This window comes from Pagrus pagrus, assembly GCF_965226575.1.
Source record: "Pagrus pagrus genome assembly, chromosome: 20".
Classification (NCBI taxonomy): Eukaryota; Metazoa; Chordata; class Actinopteri; order Spariformes; family Sparidae; genus Pagrus; species Pagrus pagrus.
The window spans coordinates 8483758-8508696 of NC_140207.1; the positions used below are offsets into that span (position 1 = coordinate 8483758).

Sequence of the window (24939 nt, forward strand, 5' to 3'; positions counted from 1 at the left end):
GAAGTGGGGGCAATACCAAGTGCTGCTATCACTCCTTCTTAAATAATATAAACAAGAGAACAACAAAAAAAAGGTACGGTCTAAGTCATCTTCCCTGTTAGTTCATTTCAGCCTAGATGGCCCTCGTTCGCTGGAGCATGATGCGTGCAATGAAAATACGAGGGTCCTCTTCTCTCCGCGGCCCCGTGTGCACCACCCCCATAAAAGTTGCAACTGCCAGCTCAGGTGGAAAAATGTTGCAGAGTAAAAGATGTATTCAATAAATAGAGAGGGACAGCATGGGGCCTGGGGAAAGAGCGCATGAGACGGAGGTTTGGAGAGTGGAATAATGGAAGAGAAGGTAGATGGGGCATGAGTGTACATTAAACAGCGGTGCTTGACGCCTGTGAGAGGAAGCATACCGCTGGGAATATAACTCTTAACTAGCATTGTCTCCTTTCAATTTAAAGGAAGAACAGGGCTGTCATCGATATAATTCTTTCTTTTTAAAGGAAGATATCACCAAATTTTGGCATTCAGATGTATTTTTCTGTGCTCTGGAGTATTTCAGATGTGTGTATGACGGTCCTTTACAGTCACACAAAGGTTTTTATGAACCTAAATGTAAGAAACTTTGCAAACTGTGGTTCACAAGTAGGCTGTTAACAGAAGACTTGTCAGGAGCATTGAATATCATGTATTGATTATAAGATGTATTGCCAGCGATTACAACCCAACCTTTTCTGAGAGCACAGAAAAAACTAGTTGGCAAGCCACAAGAAAAGTCTAAACAGTTGAACATGAACATTTAAATAGCTAGAAAACAGTGATGGATACACAGTTATTGAGTACGTAATGGCGAGAAAGCTAAAAGTAAAACAATTAGTTAAAATATATATGGTTTAATGTAGTCAGCTAAAACAGTGGACAAATCTTTAAACAACTTAAGGAATGGCTTGATGAAATAGTTAGCTAAAAGTAAGCTAAGGGCTAAATGGTTAAAATTGTTAGCTGGAGGCTAATGAATGTATATATGATTAAAATAGCTACAACTAATATGGTTGTAGCTAGCTAAAAGAATGGATAAATGGTTTTAACAGCATAAAGAATGGTGAGATGAAATAGTTAGCTAAAAGTAGGCTACAGGCTAAATGGTTAGAATAGCTAGCTAACAGAATGGATAGATGGCTCAAATAGTTAGCTAAAAGTAATGGCAAAATGGTTAACGGAGTTAGATACTGTTTAAAGTATTGTATAAATGGTTGCAACAGCTAAAAGTAATGGATATACAGTATGTTTAAATAGTTAGCTATATGTAATTGATATATTGTTAAATAAGTTAGCTAAAAGAATGGCTAAATGGTTGAACTAGTTAGCTATTAGTAGGCTGTGGGATATATAGCTGAAACTCAAAGACATGGATAACTGGTAAGTAGCAAATGAATTAAATTAAAAATTAAATTACAAGACAGCACGACTGGAAGCCTGTTCACATTCATGTTCTCATAGTCTGTTACAGTTAAGGCCATACGCTAAGTTAATCTAATTAATATTAGGCTTACCTGTGCATCCACCTACCACCATGTTGCTTCAAATGAGTGTGGAGCTCGTGAAACATGGTCATCATCATAGCCGACATCAATCAGGATTGGCTGGAAAGAGGTCACGTGAGACATAGGAGCCAAATTTTACTATCCTGATCAATGACATGATTAACAAAATGGTAAAATTGGCGTATATTATGACACTCTTTGCATTATTGATCGTGGATAGTACAGAGGGCAAAATTATTGTACAAATATGATAATTACAGTACATCTGGCAACGCTGTAGCCTATCAAAATCTATTTTCATTTAGGGAAGGCAAAGTAAGTGTTTTTATAAACCTCCTTTAAAGTGCTTTGTATAAGACGAAAAGTCATTAAATAAGGAAAAAATATAAAGTCAATATGAAAAGATAAATAAGATTTGAAAGAGAGTGAAATAGAATAGTGGATAAAATGGGATCAAGTCGAATAAGACAATTTAAACTGTAGAATAAAAATTGCAGTGTAAAATATACATACACTTTAATATAGTACATTTATCAATATTGAATTAATAGTGTTAAGTTCTTGAATAAACTAAAATGAATATGTTTTGATCAAGACGGGTGGTACTGAAGAAGTTGAACTCCTCTAACAGGGTTGTGTCGGTCCATCAAAGGCTTGAAACCACCTGGTATACCTACAGTGTATACAGTATGTGGCTTTATGAAGTGAGAGGTTTCCTTGGTGGCACGCGAACCCATAAAGAAACGTGTTGTACGCCTTTATATCTCACAATGAGGATGATTACAGAGGATATTTGGGTCTTGATGAAAGATTTTTCCGTGATGCCAATCCATCACGCTGATACATACCTGTCAGAAGAAGAACAGAAATGTGCCATTGTAGTCGTGCGGTCGTCAGAAGATTCGACGTGGCGCGGCTGGTGATGGGGCTATGAATGACAGCTGGTCCCTTGATTGTCAGCTCAGCACTCCCATGACCTCCCATGAGTCTATTTGAACGCCACACGTACAGTAACATGGTCTCCTACCAGTGAAAGATTTCACATAAAGGACAAATGATTCAGCTGATATGCGGAGATGACAGCGTGACTACTGACGAAAATGACAATCATTTTAATCTTTTGTCCACGTTTCAGCTGTATATAAAGAGAAATTCAAGCAGTGTCATGGAAAATACTTTTCAATGACGTCTGATTGACCACAATAGCATAAAGAGCAGTTTTAGAAATGGATGCTTTCGTCCAAACTATTATCCCCCGCTACAGTAGATGGACGCACATTTTCTCCAACCCCTCTAAATTTGAATAACATAAACAGCTGGCCCTCTGCGCTTTAAAAAGCGAACCAGTCAGAATGCTCCGGAGCTGAGATCCCACAATGTCCTGGTGGCATGTCTTTGTGTCACCGAAGCACATTCATTACGCCTCCTTCTGTCTATTTCAGACAAGGCATCAATTTGAAGATGTAAGGTATCACGGTGCAGAAAATGTCACATTTTCCCTGTCAACGGTGCCAATGTTTCTCTCTCCGTGGCCCAGAGAAAAAGGAGTGGCCTCGGCATGCATCTCTGCCATCTTTCCATTCCCCACGGAGATATTTGAGTGCGAGATGAGTCTCCTTCCATGCTGTGTACACAGAGAGAAAAGAGAATTGGTGCCGCCGCATACATGCTTAGGAAGAATGGCAAGTTTTTCCTCACCAATAGAAACGCTGAAAAAAGTATTCCTTTTACAGCATCTGCTGCACTTCAATAATTCATCGCATTTGAATGTTTTATAAGTAAACTGTGTAATCTTCAGAAGGAAGGATGTGGTGTTGTAGTAGGAGCTGTAACTTTCATAAACAAGAACGATGATGTGTTTCTCCACTGTTTACCCTTCCAGTTTGGCCCTCAACCTGATATATTTATTGACAGAACACAAATTTGAAATTTTATTTTAAAGGTCATATTGATACTATTTTTATGTAGACAAATCATTTTTCAAAAATAATGAATCTACAGCACTTGTAGAAAGGTGTTGAATAAAGGTATCTCTTTTCCTTAAAAACATCAATACGATTGTGACGTAATAAATCAAAAATGTTTGTCAGGTTTCAAAATGATTGTTTTGTTTATCTCTGTGTAAGAAGTCTGACATTAGTTCCAGCTTCTAACAAGGTTGTCAACCAATAGACTACACAATTACTACACATGTTTTATATAAATTGATCAATCTACAGGTTGTAAAGTTAGAGTTAGAATAGTTTGTAACTAAAGTCGGCCCTGTAAAGACGGACTAGTGGGCAGATGAGTCTCCGTGTTCGGTGTGATGACGTTTACCGCCCTTGGCAACTTCGATCGTCTCATTTAGCCACTCGTTAGCATCAAAAGTCTTGGTAGTCGCCAGTTTGTGGAAAAAAATGTAAGAACAGCTGAGCTCTACAGTTAGCTAGCTAGCATTAGCAACCACAATGTTACCTAGCATTTGAAATGTTTACATTAGCTAGCAATTGTAGTGTGAGCATTTGCTAGCAAGCGTTAGCAACGCCAGCTAGCATTAGCAGTGTTAGCTAGTGCACAAACTGGCACCACTTGAGGGGGCAGATGATTCAACAACAGCGGTGTCGTGACGTGACTGCGGTGCAAGGGGGAGATGGGGTGGCACATTAAGTGGTTGAATATTATCAATAACACCTTAAGACTTGTTAGCTTTAGATGCTTTTGCCTTCTATGAAATGAAATTATCACAATTCCTCCGCACATTATAGTTGTTGTCTTTACTGCCTGAAGACAATAGCCTAATAGGATCAAAAATGAGGCGACGGTGATTTCAGCCATGCAGCCCAGCTTTATTAACAACCCTTTATCTCTGATATCATCAAAAGGCTATCATCAACTAAAAGTTAACAGCACAAACCCTGAGCTCCTCTATCTCCTGAATGCGACGCACCATCATTTGCTGTGTTTTTTCTGCCCCCGTGACTGATTATCATTACCTTTTCTTGCAAATACCATGCTCATTACGTTAGTGTACAGCCAAAACATTAGTAGAGGGAGCCTATCTCTCTCCCATGAAGGGAGAGGGGAGGAGAAGAGCTATGGAGGCAGATTTTCCCCTAGCCTCAGCAGCCAGCCCTGGCGCGCTTGGCTATTAACCACAATGAACATGGGCTTTGTTATTAACATCTGTTCATCAGGGATCGGGCCCAGGCCTAATCACCCCTCACACCTTCTGTTTCTGCACAAGAAGAGAGGCAATCAAGGGCATCATTTGGCAGCTGGCTGGAACTACTAATGCTTTTCTCCTGCTCTACTCTCCACCCCCCCTCTCCCTTCATCGCCTTTTCTCTCTTCACTGCCATCATTTTTTCCTCTCTTTTCTCCCCTTATCCTCAAAAAATGTCTCTCCCACCCTCTTATGGGATTATGTTATTTGAGGAAAAAAAAACCACACACATACAGACAGACGAAGAGCACGGACGCACACACATACAAACGGACACAGAGGCAGAGAGCAAACCTTTGATAGCAGCGAGATGGTAGATTTACTGATGGCCGTAACAGTCCGGCGCCACGGGTGGTTCACATGAACTCAACCTCATCTCAGTCTCTCTCGTCTTTTTCCTCCCACTGTATCGCGGGCAGATGTTCGCAGGTTCGTATCAGCGCCCAAAACGACATTCAGACGGGGTGCGAGGGGAAAAAGACAGACACGGGAAGAGATCGAGAGAAAAGATGTGAGAAGCAACAATGGCGAGAAAGCAAGAGATAATAGTGAGATTGACAGATTACCAGTGGGAGATACTATACTGTATGTCAATAAAAAAAAAAATCACTGCTACAGATTCATTCCCAGAGCTAAAGTAATGGGTTTTTTGAAGGTAATGTTGGTGTGACACAACTACCAAGTTTCTCTTTTTTTTTTTATTCTCCCTCATGATTTTGTATTTTTTTTGGGGACGCTTCTGGCTCTCCGTGCATGTTTGTCTGTGTCAGTGCTGTTGCGACCATATGATATGTATTTTTCTGCCGCGACTTATGCCAGAGATCGGAGCATTTGTTGTCATCGGATTAATCCCTTTGTCAGCTCCGGCCTCTTGAACACATTGTGTCTCCTTCTGTTACCCACAGGAAGGAAGGACTGGGGCATCTGTGTTTGGGTTGGCTATGTCTAAATCAGCACTCCTTGTCCTATCGCAGAAAGGATACAGGCACACACACATATGCACACACTCTGCCTCTCTCCCTCTCTTCCAGCCTCTCTGAATGTCTGTTTCTAACTGAGAACAACATGTCCTCTTCTGTCTCAGTAGAGGGGCTTCACAACACAAAGCCCTTTCATGTGTGGATGCGGGTCTGTGATGGCTGTCACATTCTGGCGAAGTTCTCCAGGGCTGTCAGCTTGAGATGATGTTTACCAGGATGCTGCTGTCAATCAGAAAAAGTTGCTGTGACTGATATTGCTTTGGGATCTTTCTTTGCTGTTAAAGGGTTAGTCCACCCAAGTCACAAAAAAAAAATGCTTTTAGAAGAGGTTACGGGCACAGAAAACCAAAACGTGAGCGTGGTGTGACATTACTACGCTTTATAATCTTTGAATCAGTTTAATTAAATCATCATTACCTCAATGTAGTCACATGGTGAACTCAGATTGTCTGGGTTTTACATTAAGATCTATTTTAGAATGCCTAATTATGAGTTCAAGTCTTGTTAGTCAAAAATGATAATCACAATACTTAACTCATCAAGTTAGCATATTAGCATACTTCCCCCTGCATGCACTATATTTGGGTTAACATTCCCCACAAAGTCTTCTTTTTCATAAATTGAGGAAAGTCACACAATGGAGGCTTGTTGTGCGTCTTTTTAAACATGTGTTTCACATAAGGTGCACTGGCCAGTTTGTCCAAAACAGTTAGCTCATGTTGCAGACGCAGGAACAATGCATTTTCTATATTTTAATGTCTTCTGTGGATCATCTTTGTGAAGATGCTGGCTGTTTTTTCAGACCGTGCAGCTTAAGCCTCAGTTTTATTCATTTCAAAACAAATAAGAAAGCGAGAGACAACGTTTTTAACCAGCTTCTAGAGCTAAGTTTAGCATAATTATCTAACTAGCTACAGCTGATTAGCCAGTGACAGTCGTCATTTTAGGCGGCAAAACTGATGATGACTAGCTTCAAAGTATAAGCCTGCTTTTCTACCTCTGTCTGAAATAAAGGACCAAGTTTGAGTGGCTAACATGCTACATGCATTAGCCTTCTATAAGCTGCATATGCACCTTCTGGCAAAATCTGGTGCCTACATCGTCCTCAATGCAACTGTGTGCTGAGAGTTCTGTCAAGTCTGTTATGCTAGCGGCTAACGTAGCCTTGAGTTGCTAGCCTCATGCACAGATGAGGAACGGGCTGCCAAAATCTGGTAAACTCACTTCTTTCTTACTTCTCAACTTGGTCCAAGAAACTACTAAACTGAAGTAAACTACTAGTTAAGACTACAGTATCTACTTTAATGTTTCTGATGACTTTTGGGAAAGTAATTGTATTTTATATGTAATTCATTTCTTTACAGAAACTTCCTTACAAAACCTAGTGGCTGGTAGTATATTTGCAAAGTATAAAGAGTTAAAATTGTGATTAATTAGTATTTGGTGTCCTTAAAAAGAGTCTTCAGATACGTCATCTAATTATTGTTTCTCCTAATATGCCTCCCAAGATTTTTTGTTTAAGCTGTTGTTACAGTGAATGATGTTTTAGTGGGTTTTAACTGTGAATTGTGGTAAAAACATATGATAGCTATTATTTTTGCTCAGACAATATTAAAATTAAACAGGATAAAGTCTAATATGAAGAAAAAAAACAATATTTTAAGTCGTATAACACTTTCTTTGTTGATTGAAAACCTCAGTACACCCCAAGACATGTAAAAAAAAGGAGTTCCACTTTATGATATTTATGTGACCCCACAAGTTTTACATTAGAATAACTAATGAAAAAATTGATCAAATTAGATGGAAACAGTTTGGTTTACTCAAAGTTTCACACTCAAAAAAACACTTCGCACATCAAGGGAAGAGAAAGGTGTGTAGGAGAGGGACGAGCAGATAAACGGTTGCAATCAAAACTCCCGCACGTTGTGTAAAAATACATTTATTTGCAACGTTTTAGTGCCAATTAGAAGGTATCTTAAATGGGGAGTGTCTAACTCTGCAACCAAACACATTCCCCACATGCAAAAGGGAGGCTAAACTTTTCTAGCTCCATGTATTGGGGATATATGACAAATATTAAAGTGATGTTTGGTATTTTTGCCTTCCTATTGCTCAAGGGGAATGTGATATGGGTGCAGACTTACAGTCACTCCCCACAAACCATTTGCCATATGAAGGTGTAGACAGTGGGCAGGAGAACAATTTTTTTTTTTTTTCCCTAGTATAAATCAGATAATGTGTGTTTTACTGGTTTGGGTATAGACCATTTAAACTCATCTCATGTTGACTTAAAGTCCACAAATGTTTCGAAACATACTTAATTTCAATTTCATGATAATCCTTCCCGCACATTGAGTTGCTGTCCTTTCAAAGAGTTAGGTCATCACCCAACCATATCCAAACTTAATACACCCATATGTTCATGTGCATGTGTTTTCGCCTGCTAATTGAATGTATCTCTGTATCAGTTTGCCCTCCTGTTTAACAGACCAGAGATCAGGCGAGAAAACTTGCTCTCTGACAACATTTAACCAACACACAAACGCGATACGGTCTCTCGCACCCCCCACTACGTGTACTACTGCTAAGTGTGAGCAGGATTTGTCTAATTAGCCTGTTTGCAGGCTCGGAGCATCACTTTTAATGAGGTATCAGGTCCTCAAGGTCATTTCCGTTTTCTCCAGCTTGTGTGTACGTCTTTGTGTGAGCGCGCAAGTGTGTGTTTTCTCTTCCCTTCTGTTTGTTTGTGTTCTCTTTTTTAATTGAAAAATGTTGACTCAGGTTGTCTCCATCTGTTAAGTGAGGAGCAGCATGACCGCAAATAATTATGACCTTTGCAGTCTGTCTTCTCCCAGAAAGCCGTTCTGTCATGGAGAGCACCGCTTGTAAAGAGGAAAAAAAGTGTTGTTGCACTTTCTTTATGAATGCAAATATATTACCTGAGGATACTTAGTGCTGTGCGATCATTTAGAGAATTGACTCTGAATGTGCAAAGACTCATTTATTTTCTTATTATTGTCGTCCTACCACATGTTTGTCTGTAATTCATATTTGCTTCCTCCCTTCACTCCCTTTTCCCATTTCCAGCCACAGGGGTCAAAGATAACGCACTCGGTTGACATTAGTCAACAATAGCTTTTTGGTCATGGCTCACAACGTCTACACTTTACCTCTACAGACAAGGGTCGTCAATTTTATTGTTTAAAAGTCATTCTGCCTAACCTTTATTGACTCCATTTTCTTTCATTTCTTGACCTAACTACCCGTTCAGTCCTCGTCTCCTCCTCACTCGATGGCTTCAGTGCATATGTATTCACCACGCAAGACCTCCCTCATTTCCAGCATTCCCCTCATTGTCGTCTCATTCTTCACGGACAGTTCTATTTCTGTAATGGTGCATGGTCAGCCATTATGGCTCCATCGCACATTTATCTGTCTAAGGCATTTGCCCATATACAGATTGAGCTTTTCACCTTGGCGTCACCCAGAGGCTGTTCGGATTCGGTATAAACATGCGTGATGAGTGATCCGATTACGAGTGGACAGCTCTAATTACAGGTGTGAATACCCCGAAGACGTATTGAGGACGCATTTGAGATATAATCACTCAGACCACATTCTTTTAGCACATTGGAGGACCGCCCACTCAACTGACGTCCTGCTCCCAAAAAAAGAAGAAGAAGAAGCCACAACAAGAATCATAATGGATTAAACGCCGTCTGATTTCCATCTGGTTCTGGTTTCATCTGGTAATCTAAATTATGTGTTTGGGCTCTCGTAACCTGCCAAGGTTTGAACTAACGATTGAACTATTGACGGAAATATCCCCAGACTCCCTTACCAAATCGGGTGATTTTAAGAAATGTTGCATGAGGAGACACTTAATGAACTTTGTGAAAAGGCTCCAGTAAATTCGTAATCATTGGCGCTTTCTTGTATATTCGGCATTAAATGCAAAACATTAAAATGTTCCTTTCCTTGTGTAAAGTGGCAGTTTGTCATGGCATTGCTGTACCAGCCTGTCTGCTTCCATGTCTGCAGAGTGCAGCTCTTTGAATGCCCTTTTTAAACTGATTTAACTATGTCCCCCAAGTTTATTAAAGAATATCACAAATTGACAATAAACATGTGAAATTTTACAAATACAGTAAGAAGTAACTAATAAAGGAGTGGAGAAAGTCCCCAGATTCCCTTAAAAAAATGCTAAATTTTGAGACTTGTGGCGCTAGGAGAAACTTTATAAACTTGTAAAAACACTGCTTACATGATATTCTTAACTATTTGGGCTTCTTGTTAATTCGGCAAATGGTATGCATGAAAATATTTTTTTCTTTGCGTAAAAAATTTATCTGTTTGTTCCAGTTTGGTCGAGAAGTCACTCAAGACACGTCGACACATTTAGTCCCAGGTGTGAATCGACGGGCTGGAGAACGGATGGTGAAACCAAATGTGAACAGTCTCCTCGACTTGCTTTTCCCGCCTCAAGCCAAGTTTTGGCTTTCAGAGCTATCGCAGCTAGCCGAGCTAAACCGCCACACACATAAATACCAATGATTCAATGGGGAGGAAGCGTGCCCACAGTGGAAGTGATAACAGTGGAACTGGTCTAGGCCTATATAGCCAGGGGAGTGCTAGTGTCCCTCCTCTGTCAAAGTAAAAACAGTGAGGTGCTAAACACCTTCCATCCCAGCAGTGGCGGGGGGCTCACAATGCCATTAGAAAAAGTGTGGAGAAACACTTGGAGTGTCAATTCCTCAGGCTGGTTATACTGCAAGTCTCTGTGTGTCCAGGGATGCTATCGTCATGCCAGTAGGACAGAAAGACAGGGGGTGGGTGCTCTAGGAATTATATATTGAGGATCAAGGAGAGATGGGGGTAGAGGTGGGTGGATGTGAGGGATGTACTGTGCGGCTGTATATGTGGTCTGACCCCAGGATGGCTATTTAACTACTTACCGGCAGGCGCAGCGTAGTGAGGAGCCCACCAACGCAAACAGGGGAAAATGGCACACGGTACTAATGACTGTGCATGCATTAACATACACACAGGCGCGTGTGCGTGCAATGACAGAGGCATACACTATTGTACACACAGGCGCACGTGATAGCAAAGAAAAGTAGACCGGGCCTCGATGGGTTAAATGGCCTTGTCCCCCCTGTGTTGAGGGGGAATGTGCTCCTGTGCTGTGAGCGATCGCTTCCTCTCTCTGGGGCTCCAGCATGGGGCCAGACTGGTGGCTGTTAGCTGGAGATGGATGACTTCTCATCCTGCCCCTTCCGACAAGTCGAGTGCACGGGCAGAAAACAACACAGAGAACCTGAGCATGCAGCCAGGAGTAGCACTTTTGTTTATACAGTAGACAGACAGTGCAGTCTGCTGCGAGATTTTTTGTGGAGGGGGGAAACATGAAAAATGACAAGTAAATCCCATGCACGAATCAGATCCCTGATTTAGATACCGTGTTAGCTAAGATAACAGTAATTTAGCATGATAGCCAACATAACGTGATACCTGAAATATCAGTATTGATAGGCAGAAAGAAAAATGGACTACAAGACAAATTGTAGCATATTTTATCACAAAGGCGAGAATCTGGGTTGTTTTTTATTTTCATGTATTACTAAGGGTGGACGATATAGATTAAATCTTCTGTCAAGTTACATGTAATTTGATATTGATGCAGGGAAATCCAGTTAAAAAACTGTTTATAGATGAAATAACCAGATGAGAATGTCTGGTTGAGCTAACGCAGTGAATCAGATACCTGATGAGGTATTTCATCACGTTGATGAAAACATCCTGTAAAACCAATTTCGGTGTTTGGTGTGGTGTTGATTTGTCAAGCAAAGGCACCCAAGGGCTGTCACTTCTTATTCCAAATTCGAACGTGAGCGAACTATTTGATCTGTAATCATCTGTTTCCAATTCAAGATTCAGAGTGCACAAGCACAACAGGCCATGTACCCCAGCACGGGGTGCTCCTAAAATGCATTGTCCTTCTGAGCCATTGAAACCACACAACTGTTCTCTAGTACAAAACTGAGAAAACTAGCCAGTCATGTTGAAAGGACAGTTGAGACACCGAACCACTTGAAAAGTAATGTGTGGAAGCATCCTGGATTTGATACCATGATAGCTTGTCACTAAAGAGGCAGCGGATGGATGGTAAATAAATAGTTTCAGGCTATGTTGGTTTTGTTCAGAGTACACTGAACATGTCAGTCAGAATTTGTTCAACCTTTTGTTTTCCAACAGCCATAACACACCCAATCATACAGTTTAGTGCACAAACGCACTCAATTCTTTGAATGTGCTCATGTATCTGGCCAATGGTGAATCGAACAAATCTGTTTCCAATTGACATACGTGAATGTGAGTGCTGTTAACTCCCACTAGAATTAAAAATGCTCGCGTACTGTGTTTCACAGCACCTGACATGCCAGCATGGCTCGTGCAACTGAAGACATTTCAACTAAAATGGCACTCAGTAGAGAGTCACTCATGGATACCAGGCACCTAAATACATCTGATTAAAAATCAAGATGCATGTATTATTCCCTTGGGAATGAACGAATATGTGCAGTGTCACTTTATCTGGGTCCACACCAAAAGTTAATGGGCTCTATTCTGGGCGAGACTCCTCGTCCGTCCATGTTTCGTAGAAATCCATCAGTGGTTTTTGTGTAATCCTGCTGATAAACCAACCAACCAATAAACAAATGGACACGGGCAAAAACACAACCTCCTTGACAAAGGTAACAACTTTCTGAATTAAACAAATCTTTTTCTTCAGAGCTGATGATGAATCTGGTGAGCTGTCTCGCTTCCTTTTCATTTCTGTTCAGAGTTGTACATGTGCAGGACCGATCAGACAGAATGCACAGATAGGGTAACAACAAACCATTGAGTTTTAAGGGAAAAAAAGCACAACAGGCAATTTCTTGATAAGATAAGTCAAATTTCGATGTCATGTTATGTAATGTGATATCTCCCAATCGTGTATTACGTTGACTGATTTCAACTAAAGAAGTAAAGCTCAAACGTGGCCCAAAAGGTGGAAGAAAAGCGTACCCCATACTTCTCGGTCCATGTGTGTGACCACATGAGTTACTGCACTTCATCTCCACTCTACATGGTCCAAGAATGGAGGTCACCCTCAAAGCCCAGTACAAAGAGCAGCCTGATCCTGTGGTGTTGACTTTAACATTATGTCCCGCCTCCCCTCCACAATGTTCAGAGAGGCCTGAACAATGTATCTAAAGTGAAGTTCTCCCAGCAGGTGGAGGTTCAAACGGGTCCCAGACCAGAGGCACCTCGGGAGGGATCGGATGGCTGCCGCCTTTAGGCCTGGCCAAAATTTGACCCGCACTAAAAAACAGGCCTGTTCCAGACCATTGCTGCTTTCCCCCCTGCTAAAACAACACCAGGGAAAGTGTGCGTCAATATGGCTATAGGTCTGAGTGTAAATGGCGTGTGTGTTGGTGTGTGCGTGTTCGTGTCTATGAGTGGTGAAAGAAGGGCATGTAAAAGGTGTATATGCACCTGAAAACACTGACCCAAACTTGGGTAAACACACAAATGACCACCTCATGGGTTTCCTTCTTTGAACTCGCGTGACGTGCAGCAGAATGTGTCAGTGCACACACATATGACCCGTGTTTGTGTGTAGCATTCATCATGTGAGGTCAAACGTGTTATTTATACAGATCTACATGAAAGCATGATGTTGAAGTTGTCTTTTACCGAGTGCGCCTGGAGTTTGCAGAGGATTTTATAACAATCATTCACTCTCTTTGACTTTGTGTCCTTCATTTATGGAGGCACACGTTTACTTTTTAATGCATTTATTTCTATGGTTACATTTAAGCTTAACAAAAGGTAAAGGTAAAAGGTCAGACATGCGATAGCGCTGGGACTACCGAACATCTTAACGGCCGTTGATGGCCACCAGCTGCTAGGCCCCGCCCTTTGGTCAGTGACTGATGGGCCAAACTTGACCTTCTCTGAGAGCGGCTCTGGGCTGTGGGGCCGGCGGATTGAAAACATCCTCTCGGAGTGATGGCTGTTTCAGGGCCTGGAGACACGAGAAACATGGCCTGCCACTCACACACTCCCCGTGGTATCAAAAAGAGCCAGCAGTGGCATGCCAGACATGTCACCCATGCGCCAGGCAGACTTCACAGGCCAAGCTGAGCCAGCAGGACGCCACCGGTCTCTAACTTTACCAGATAGAGAGAGGTTATGCTTACAAAGAGTAAGAGGCAATGTGAGGTTTTAAAACGAAAAACGTTTGTGGCCCACTGCAGCACGACGAATGCATGCTCTCTAGCTGAGCAGGCTGCAGCAGCCGAGACTGTTCTACTGTGGATTCTGGCTGCTGGATTTTATCCAAGATTCAGCAAGACATCTGCTCTATTGACAGAAATGTCATAGCCTGCATAGTGACTGACAAAAGAAAGAAAATATACATACTGTCTACGTGCATGTATGTGTTTAGATGATCATATTCATTAGTACGTTATACTAGAGAGGACTTTTCAGTACACGTAAATGCAGTTTCTTCCTGTGATTGGGGAATTGTTTGAGCAAAAGAAGATTATATGTGCTTTTAGTTTGTCAAACCAAAAACTGTGTCTTTGTGCTCATAAAGGAGATTACTGGCCCTGGCTGGCAATTTGAATTAAATCAATATGCAGAGTTGGGGAGTGGTGAACTCCATGTAATTACACAAGTGGTTTAACGACATTTTGCCATAGCTTACTCAAACTACAGTACAATCAATTTTGGGCCATAAAAAGAAAAGAAAGATTTTTTATTTTTCTGTTACCAAAGCTGACATTCCTTGCACTTTCCTATGAATAGAGGCTTATTTTATTGTTTGGTTTATGTATGACCGGTGAACAAGTACGAGCACTTCAATAAACTCAATTGAATGGCATTTTGTTTTTTGCAGGCATGTGACTTTTTTTTCTTCTTTACAAAGTACTTTCAACTTCTCTTTCTATGTAGCTTTAGTCAATCAAATGAGATTTGTAGTTCAACTTCTTCAAGGGTGAATGAATTGGTAGTTGCAAAGGTACACTTCCCCGACACTGTCAACATCAGGCTAGTGATGACACAGAAATACAAAACACAGGCCCACACAACTTAGGAATGCACAGTACATATTGGACCGACAAACTATCCGCCTGATATTCGGAAATTTATATTACCGCCTGCTCATCAGTATCATTGAAATAGTAGCAGATAAATAGAGCTGATGACGTAAAGCCAAATTCTGTTCATTGTCATAAACAAGCGCAGTGTACATACTCTTTTTAGAGCTACGTAATAATAAATAATCGATCTTTGCTCAATATGTCTTAGCCTTTCTTGGCCTCAGGTGTGCATAAACTACAGGTTATGAACTTCTTTTAAAAATACATCAATCTGAAATTGTCAGTTACTGTCCATGAGAAACAGGAAATTATCGGTTATTAGTATCATCTGAAAAAAATCCAAATCTTGCATCCCTAGCACAACCCCGACACATTAACGACTAAAAGCACTGTTCCCAATGCATGGATTTCTATTAAGTGTCTACAGTATTCTGTGATTTGAGGAGACACCGAAAAAGAAAAGCAAACGGAAAGGGGGGGAGGTACAACCGTGAAAGTGCCTTTGATTGTAATTGACAAAAAGCCATTTTTGGGGATATAGGAGGGGGTTTATATGTGGGTTTCACGTTTGATTTGCTGTTGATTTGCAGAGTCCTGCGATTTAAATCAACAGCAACGTGAACTCTTGAATGCATCTAGAGGTGATCTTGCTTTTTCCTTTTGTGGGAAGCATGAATCTGAGACAGACATAAGAGACTTAAAAGACTTTTTTTTTTCAAGAATTTGGACCCTATATTTAGGTTTATATTAATAGCACATTTCAACCATGCATGGGAAAGTCAATGATCCAGTGCTGTTTCCAAGGAGTTGTACTGTCTAATGCCAGTCCAACAGACTCCCACTGCCGCCTTAAGAAGTCCTCCTGGCCTCTCGCTCAGTCTTCAGGCGATAATGGGGAGCTCGGTTGATCAAATTGCAGCTGTGGTTGGCTCTGACATGGCAGGGAAAGTGACATGTGAAAGTGTCACAGAGCTCTGAGGTCACGCCACGGTGTGGAGAGATTTCTCGTGCGACAGAGCGAGCTGTGCCGTCCCCACTGACTGAACAGAGGCCGTATGTGACTTGGGGATCGGGTTGAGTTAGCCACATATAATGTTAAAGGGGACATCTCCTGATAGTCATGCTTGAGAAACGGCATGAGAAAATGATGTGCGCCCAGGTGGTCAAATGCTCTTTTTGTCTCTCAGCAGACAACCAGTGCTGCTTTTATTGCTGTTCATCACTTTAAAGGAGGACCCATGGCGGGTGTTTACGGTTCCTCGCTTCCCCCTCGGTTCTGCATGCTTCCATGCTCCCCTCGCCAAACGAGCGGGAGCTTTTGTTGTAGAAGGGGAAGTGAAAACGTGTAAGGGCTTATAATATATGGTGTGAATATATGGTGCGTGAGTAATAAACCATGCATCCATTCAAGTCAAGCTACTTGGAGTCCAGACATATTCTACTTGCCTCTCATGAGGATCCCATATGGGCACCCAGTTTAATCTATACAATAACAAAAAAGAGAGCACTCCATTTATTTTATACCATATGATATGGATACAATAGTGGTCCTTTTGGGCACACAGACTGGAACATATTGTTGCCAGTCATTAGGCCCAGATTAATACTTGCGTTTATATACATAAAACCCAACAGAATGATATTGCTCAGAGTTGGCATCCATAAATTGTGGAGATATAGTGTCGCCAGATAGATGGCATATGGCCATGGTAGGACACTGCTCCTTGTAATTGAGCAGCAGAGCAAGCAGTCCATAAAGATGCCAAGACATAGTTAAATATTTATGTAGATGAATGGAGCAATAAATAAATGGTTAAATGAATAATGGCTCGACTAACGTGATCGCAATAGATAAGTCATGTTTTATTCAGGACCTCTAACCCGTTTAAAGAGGAAAGAGGACGTTATTCTAATGAGTCGTTTGTTTAAATTCCCTCTGAGTCGAAGTAAAGAGATGGTATTTTCTTCATTTTCAACGCTCAGTTTAATAATCTTACGGCCTTAATAAAGTTCTGCACACACCCTTTCATACAGGGCTGCTGTACAAAGTTGCCTTTGGCGATTTCAGGTAATATCTCTTTGCTTTAAAATCAAATTTCCCCAAAAAATTACTCCAAAATGTTGTAAAATGTGAGTTAATCAGTGCTGGTCCGAGCTTCATATTCTCTGTATTATAATAATAGTGTTCCTCTATTTAACAAAACCATTTCCTCCCTTTATAGACAGATGAAAGTCGCCCTGTGCTTTTCTTCTGTGGGGATATTGTATGTCTCTGGACTCCCCACAGAGCCTGACCAGATTGCTGTTTTGGCATGCCCTCTACAGGCTGAAACTGGAACTGAGAGTCCACAGGCAAAACTGTCCTCTGAGATCATCTTTTAAAAAACATGGCAATGAACGGAGGCATTATTAATCAGAAGACAGATTCTATTCAGTCCTAAAATTGACAAAAAATATCACTGCAATTCAAAACTTTCCTTTGTTTCAAAATGCTTCAGCCAAAATCCAAAAACTGGTGAGTGCTGTGGACTGCATCATGCTCATGGATACTTTCCCGAGTGGACACGAGGGAGAAGCTGTCAGCAGCGTAGACACAAGAGTCCCACTGTGAAGTCAGGACCACATCAGACATGAAGCTGTCCACAGCATGCCAGCAGGATTTCACTCTTTGTCCTTCAAATTCTTCCCTTTTCTAACCCACGGATGAAAAGATGATCCCATTGTGCTATTTTACAGTCATAAATGCAAGTTGTCATAATCTTGGTGTGTCAATAATCCCAAGAAATCCAGCATGAGCTCAGATTCACAGTGAAGGAAGACATTTTATTGTCATTGTGTATTTATTTTTTTTATATTTCTGTAAGTTGGCAGCGTAAAGAAGTGTCAATATTCGTCAACAGTCTGTTTGCATGAATAGCTTCCAGTGGATTTAAGTTGTTGTCATGTTGCTGGTGACCCTTTTGAATCTCCCTGGGGCCCCGGGGGTCCCTGGACAGCCCACATTTTAAGACCTCACTTAACTACTTTACTGTGAATTATTGTTCAGATGCAATTATACAAAAGCATTTGCATGGAGAGAGTTTTGCAGAAGGAAAACTCTTCTTTGAGGAGAAGAAAGAGGAGAAACTCAGCACGGTTTAATGATTCGTCTGTAAAACCTGCGTGATATTTCGGTGGAGGCAATCGTCATTTGTGTCCACGAGTGTGCGTATTTGTCTGCGTGCGGCTGAATGTGTGTTTGTCTAGCCTTTAAAGCCTGTGCCTTCCCCTGTGTGTCTTTATTGTGGGGCAGCTGAGGCCCTGCCTGTAGCTCTGTCCAGCACAGAGACTCAGACACCAGCTGCATTCACCGTCACAGACCTCTGCCGCTCTTTGATGTCCGCTCTGCTGCCCAGCCCCTGACCACAGAGACACCGCGTATCCACCAACCATCTCCAGTAAAAAAAAGAAGAAGAAGAAGAAAAAAAAAAGACAGAAACAACTCACTCCTATTAACATGTTTTTATTATCTAACGGGAGAGGAGAAGTTGTTTGATATCCGTGGACAAAAAACAAGCTGTTCGGGTCTGGGCACTCTGGGGTGTCTGACTGATTGACTGCATGGGCAAAGTTCCCAGGGTCTGTCTTTGTGTCCAACTGCTTTTCAAACAGCCCCAGGCTTGAGAGAGTTTTGCCTCGGGCAGAAAAATGATAAATTAGAATTACATTTTAGCAAATCAGAGTGTCTAGGTTTGGACTAGAAAGGTGCAAGAATGAAACGAGATAGCCTTTTATCATGTGGAATCAAAGGACAATGGTGCTGACGTGAACGTATTTGTCCTTTGGACGAGTAATCATATGAATATGCAAAATAAAAGACGGGGCTTCCCGCTGCTGAGTTGATGCAATTGATAGGACAGTTTTGAATTTGATTTAATTTGTATTTTACATTTTTGCACATTAGCATTGAGAGGCACAACCTGGATTTGCACTTGATCATGTGCAGTGATTGAAACTAATGATATTTTCAAATTCATTTAAGGTTCATAAATTAATTTGACGGAGAATTCGGCATGAAATTCATACAGGACAGAGAAATATTATTCTGATCAGTCTGGAAGTCGGTTACGTTATCCGTCACTGCATGAACTTTCCAAACTTAAGTTAGTGAAGTGCTCAAACTTGGACATACCTGTCTCCCCACTTTCCTGTAGTCAGATACTCAGAGTATAGACTGTCCTTCAAGACAGCAAGGTGAGCACAGAGCTGTCCAGCCTGTGATGAGTGGAGCAGGGGGGTTGCCATCAAAGATATGCCTTCTTAAGAGAAGAAGAAGAAGAAGGAAAAAAAAGAGAAAGAGAGAACAATAAGTACAGATCCTATTATCTTTTGTGCTTTCATTGGAGACAATATTTGTATCATATCCAGGTGTAATGACATTTCCCCTCGCAGGCCGTGCTGCAGCGCAGACAGATGACACAGACATCCGTGTAAACCCCCGGATAGTGGCTCGCTTCACGATCGTTGTTAGCCTTAAAGCCCTTGCGCAAGCAACTCACAAATGCCTAATGGTCTTTATCATAAATATCAGCGCTGCAAAGGTTATAGTTAGATAGATACGTCCCTGCGCCCCATTTAGTTGCATAGCAGACACTTTTGACTGATGCGGCTTTCAAACAGGTAGAAGCACATTGATAGAGGAGGCTTAGAGCTAAATAACAAGTAGGTTAATCTTAATGCAGGTGAAATATCTGCTCTCGTGTAAAGGTTATCTCAATATAACTTCTGCATTGTTCTCTCAAATCTCAGCAACCTCCTCAGTTAAACTAACGGAGGACCTTGCCATTTTGCAATAGCATGACTTAGAGGCAGGAAGTTAGAGAACAGTCTGCATCAACACATGACCCTCACAAAGCTGCTGCAGCTTCACTCCTCGCTGGCTGGAGGGCTGCAGACAGACCAGAAGGACTATTTAAGTTTTGACTAATGGTTCACTCGACTGAATTATAATCACATGATAATATCTATTGACCATCATTGATTTGCTATTAGAGGACTAGTTTAACCTTGATTTATAGCAGCAGACCTGTCGAGTCCAAAGCCATAAAGGGATCATTGACAAGCAACAATAGCCCTTCTTAACATGCCCCTAAGGTCCCCTTCAGCAGCGGATCAATAGCTGACCTCTATAGCTATTATTTACTGGCAATAGCATTTCACCTCCTTCTGGAAATGATGTACAGTATCTGTCTGAGTGGGAAAGGGACACATTGTTCTTAACCTTGAACTAATAGGCTTAAATAGTCTGCTGTGACCGATGTGTAGGAGAAATAAAGACAGGTGTAAAAACTGGATATATTTATCTTTGGGCTGCAACTAATGATTATTTCTATTTTCTTGATTGATCTTTTTGTCAATAACATATCAGAAAATTGGGCTTCTAATGGACTAGTGGTTAAGAAGCTGTAATCTTAAAGTCACCAATTCGATTCCCCATATCCTTCCCCTTGTTTCCTAATCTCCCGACTGACTGCTTTAAAATACAGAAACAAATGTCCAGAAATACACAGTATATCCTGCTACTGTTCACCATGTAGCTCGTCTTCGTAGGTCTGTCTTCATTTCTATTTGTACTTTTCTCCCCCGTGTGTAAGGTGTTCGTAACTATGTTGTATGTTATATATTTGAAATGACAATAAACACACTTGAACTAAAACTAGCCTCAATAAATAAATAATTAAATTTAAAAAAGTATCCAAAAATTGAAGATAAATAAATAAAAAATGACCATAACAATTGCTCAAATGTACCATACCGACAGTCCAAAACCAAAGATATTCAGAGAAAAGTACAGAAGTCCTAAACAGTCTTGGGTAAAACATATTATTTCCTCAATTTTTCTGTGATAACAAGCTATATTTTTATTTGTTTTCTCAAGAAAACAAGATAAGTTTCTTGAGATCTCAATGCCAGCAAGACAATAAACATATTAAATGTTTTTTCTTTGCGTGCAAGGTCAAGTGTGAAAGAGTGAGGAGGAAAGGAAAATAGTGTTTTATTGTTGCTGTTGATTTCCAATGAGCAAAAGTCATATTGAAATTTTAAAAATAAGAAACTGATATATATAATACATTATACACTATTAGTCTATCTAAGTCTGTAGTGTGCACTTGGTTAATAAAGCTACAGAGCCTCCCCATTAAGGAGGGCCTGGGGGGACAGAGTATCTCTCACCGAGTGACCTTTATTATGAAGAGAGCCAGTGGGTCATTGGATGTGACACATATGTATTAGGCTGATTAGGGCTGCGGCCCTGACCGGAGTCCGCAGGTGTCCAGCAGCGCGACACCAGCCTCTCTCTCCGTCCGAATTAAAAGTAAATGACATGGATGTGACCTTTTTAGCTAGAAGAGAAAACGACTTTACTTGCCATCCAGTATGGGGTTGATTCTTTAGGTAGTGAATTATTTTCAAAACCACTGATATATTCACATTTGTACGTGTCATTAGCTACTTACCATATTGACTTTTCAGCAAAACGTGTCATATCACGTTCACATTACAGGTTTATGACCTGACTTTCATATCAGGAGGTAGAGGGGATGATGGTGGAGTTACAGGCGAGAAGGCCTCCAAGCCAATGAACACAGTTCAAGACTGCTTTATAACATTACTAAGGGTGAAACCCCTCGGGGCAATTTCCAGTTGTGATTGTTGCAACAAAAAAGTGATGTTTTTTGGGAAAAGACAGGACAATCTTCGTTTGTGGCGACCAAAACATGCTGTTTTTTAACCCTCACCAAGTGTTTTTTGTGCCTAAACATAACCGGATCATAACCACAGCGTTGTCACAACATAAAATATAAAATTGCAACATAAAGAAACCTAAAGTTTGAACATATCCGTGTTGGGAAACGTCGTTTTTTACAAATTCATAACGCCGCTTAGATTGCATTTTATGGGAACTCTGATTTGACAAAGACATACTTTTTTGATTGATGCAAACTCCCAACTTTCCCAAAAGGTTGTACACGTGCACGTGATCATGCGTGAGCACATGCCTGCATGCAGTGTGTGTCTGTCGGTCAAAAGAATCCACTCAGACAGGTGATGTGGGTGAGTAATCCATTAGAAGGATACAGAATCCCTTCCTCAGCAGTGCACAGTTTGAGTGCACTCAGCAAGACCTTGACGGGCCCCAGAGCCAGGGCCTGTCAAGCCAGGAGGCAGAGTGATGGAGAGCCCCCACCATGGTGCACTGGACCCTGGCTCTCACCCACGCACTGCCACTGAGGCCGCACACTCGGGGGCCTTCGGTCACTGCAACACAATCCAGATGTACTACAGTGTGTGTGGATGTTTGCAGGTATATGCGTGCGCCGTGTTCACACGCACATGTTCTTCTCACTAAGGGTATGGGACTGTGCCAACAAAGGGTCAATGCAGATTAAGATATTTCCTGCCAGTCTCCTGTCTGTTTGTCTCAGGGGCTTGGGATATTTCCATTATTGCAGGAAAATTCACTCAAATCCCTAAACCTTGTCAGCCAATGACATGCAGTCCCAGAGGACATTGGGCTTTAACTCTGAGGGACATTAATGAAAAGGCAACCAGCCAGCTCCCTGAAGGAATACCACCAGCGCTGCAACAGATAATGGCCACGAGAGACTGCGAGCGGGGCCGTTTCTCACCCGGAAAGTTTGCAAAAGTTGGAAGTCATCATTATTACTGATCTGACATAACCATGAAAATCACAAGACCTGATAAACAAAGCGTTCAACAGACACCGACAGATTCCTGACAGAAAACCAATGCCCTCCCCCGTAGCGATTGTTGTAGCTGGCAAAAAAAACCTCACATCAATGATTAAACACAGAAGTTTGACTCAACGAGATTCTTTATTTGTGTGTTTTCCTGCCCCCGTGCACACACAGCTATCTGTGTACATACTTGTGACGTGTGATATACCTCCTAAACGTTCTGTAATATAGTAAATGATTTCAAATTAGCAATAAGCCGCCGCCACGGTGAACACGATGCTGTTCTAATTATAAATCACATCTCAAAGGACTTATTAAAGCAAAAAGGAGACGCTCCAACTTCACTAATTGGTGCGGTGATTTTTTAAATAAGTGTGTGTGATTCCTACTCCGCCAATTGCAGTGAATAAAGACACTCTGGGTTGTTATGAAACTGAATCAATAATGTAGAGCACTGCTGTGTCTTTATTGCATGTCTGGGGAGCTACCGATTCATAAAAAAAAAAAAACACATTACATTATGGGATTTGCTTGCCCAGGGGTTTGCGTTATTGAAATTGTTTTAACAAACAAGTCTAACATCAAAGTTTTTTTGGAAACATGTCTGTTAATTTATTGATGCGTGCATCTATAATAATGATTCATTAAGTAGTAGTAGGGATGTGAAGTTATTGAGGAGTGATTCTTAGTTGGTGACACACTTCAACTATTCCCACTCACAACTATTAAAACAATTACGACAGCTTTCATAATTCTGTAGATTCTGTGATAAGTGAATGTAATGACAACAGTTACCTCAAAAAATGCAACACATTAACATCCTTCATCACGCTGTGATATCGGTTTGTGTGTGTGAACCCTGCCAGCCTGAAAATCAGTTTGGGCTGTGAAATCCTTGTCAGTGCTCAGGGCTTAGGCATTCTGATCTGCTTGGGAAAGCTGCTACACTAATAAATGGCATTTACCCGGAACGGTCACATTGTCTCACTGTAGATGTTCCTTCATTTTTCTCTCTCATGTGTGCAGCAGTCCCCTCCTTCCCCAGTTTCCTGTCTGTTGAAATCGACAGCAACCAGATCGTCACATCGGCTGCATGATCTTGTTTGTATCTTTCCAGTAGCACATGACTGCTGAAGAGGGTTGAACAATCTGAAGGTTTCGGGTAAAACATTAAGGATGTGTTTACCACAAACGACAGCCTCCGGAGCTGAAAAATTAAGTCAACATTAATGTGCCAAAAACAGTTCCTCGAATGGCCACTTGAGGCTGACAACTCCGCTTTACCGCAGAAATTAAAATGTTTACAATCTGGTAACAAAAACAACTGTTTTGGTCTGCTGGCTGCTGGACTGGGCTTCATTGCGCCTGCCTCGACTCCACCCAAGCTCCACCTCTTCTGCCTATTCTTGAATTAGCTTGGAGCTAGGTGGAGTCAGAGCCCTTCAGTAGACAGAGTCGCGTCATCTGCGTTTACTCCAATGGACCATTTCTTTAAAGCGATGGCAGATCATGGAGTCTCTCAGCAGTTACCTTCAAATACTAGCAGCCCATTACTGTAAATCAATGAATAAATCATGTATTAACTACGATGTACTTCTGTCTTAGAACTTCCTGCAACTATCTGAAGTCTCTCTCTACACAAGGGCTCTGGGTGCAGTCAGGCACCACCAAGATGGTGATGGCCAGAGCCACCACACTGAGCTTTACAACGGCTCTTCAAAATCCAACGGTGACATCAATGTATAATACACGGATGATTTACCACAGCAAGCAAAAAGACTGGAAGCTCAGAGAAACACTCCATTTGCATAAAAAGCAAAAAACGCTGTCTTCTGTTATCTTGTTATTTGAAAGATAATTACAAATTTGAATACAAAATTTCCATAGTTTTAACCATTGTTTCTATTGATTATGAAAACAGCAAAAAACAAAACAAAACAGCTCCTTCTTCAATGTTGACCCACCACACTTGCTGTAGTTTTGCTGGCTAAACCTTTACTTTGTTGACAACCTGTCTGACTGTCTCATTATTACTGTTTCCTATCCTGTCTCTCCTGTGATTTTCGCTATGTTTCCAGAAGAGCAATTACTGGTGAGTATAACATTAGTATTACCCATAAAAATGATGGCCAATTATATGACAGTAAAACACCAATAAACTCACATTATCCTTGAGCATCTGAAGAAATAAAAAAATATTGGAAATAAAACAACAGATACCATGTACTTGTCTTGTTGGGTGTGTGAGCTGTGGTAGCAAACAAAATAAGAAGTGCAAACTAAAAGGTGTATTTTTCCTCATTTTTGATGGAGCCAGGCCAC

The 24939-nt window shown here is 41.2% G+C and overlaps 1 long non-coding RNA gene across 1 annotated transcript in view; it reads right to left on the reverse strand.

Moving 5' to 3' along the window:
* Nucleotides 1–1552: 1552 nt before the first annotated feature.
* LOC311249604 overlaps nt 1553–24939 on the reverse strand; it is a 266354-nt gene continuing 242967 nt past the window's right edge. Inside the window, exons 2-5 of the long non-coding RNA XR_014621204.1 lie at nt 19050–19176; nt 5032–5141; nt 2381–3156; nt 1553–1631 (exon numbers count right to left, since the gene is read on the reverse strand). This is a non-coding gene — a long non-coding RNA (uncharacterized lncRNA). The remainder of the gene's footprint in view (nt 1632–2380; nt 3157–5031; nt 5142–19049; nt 19177–24939) is intronic.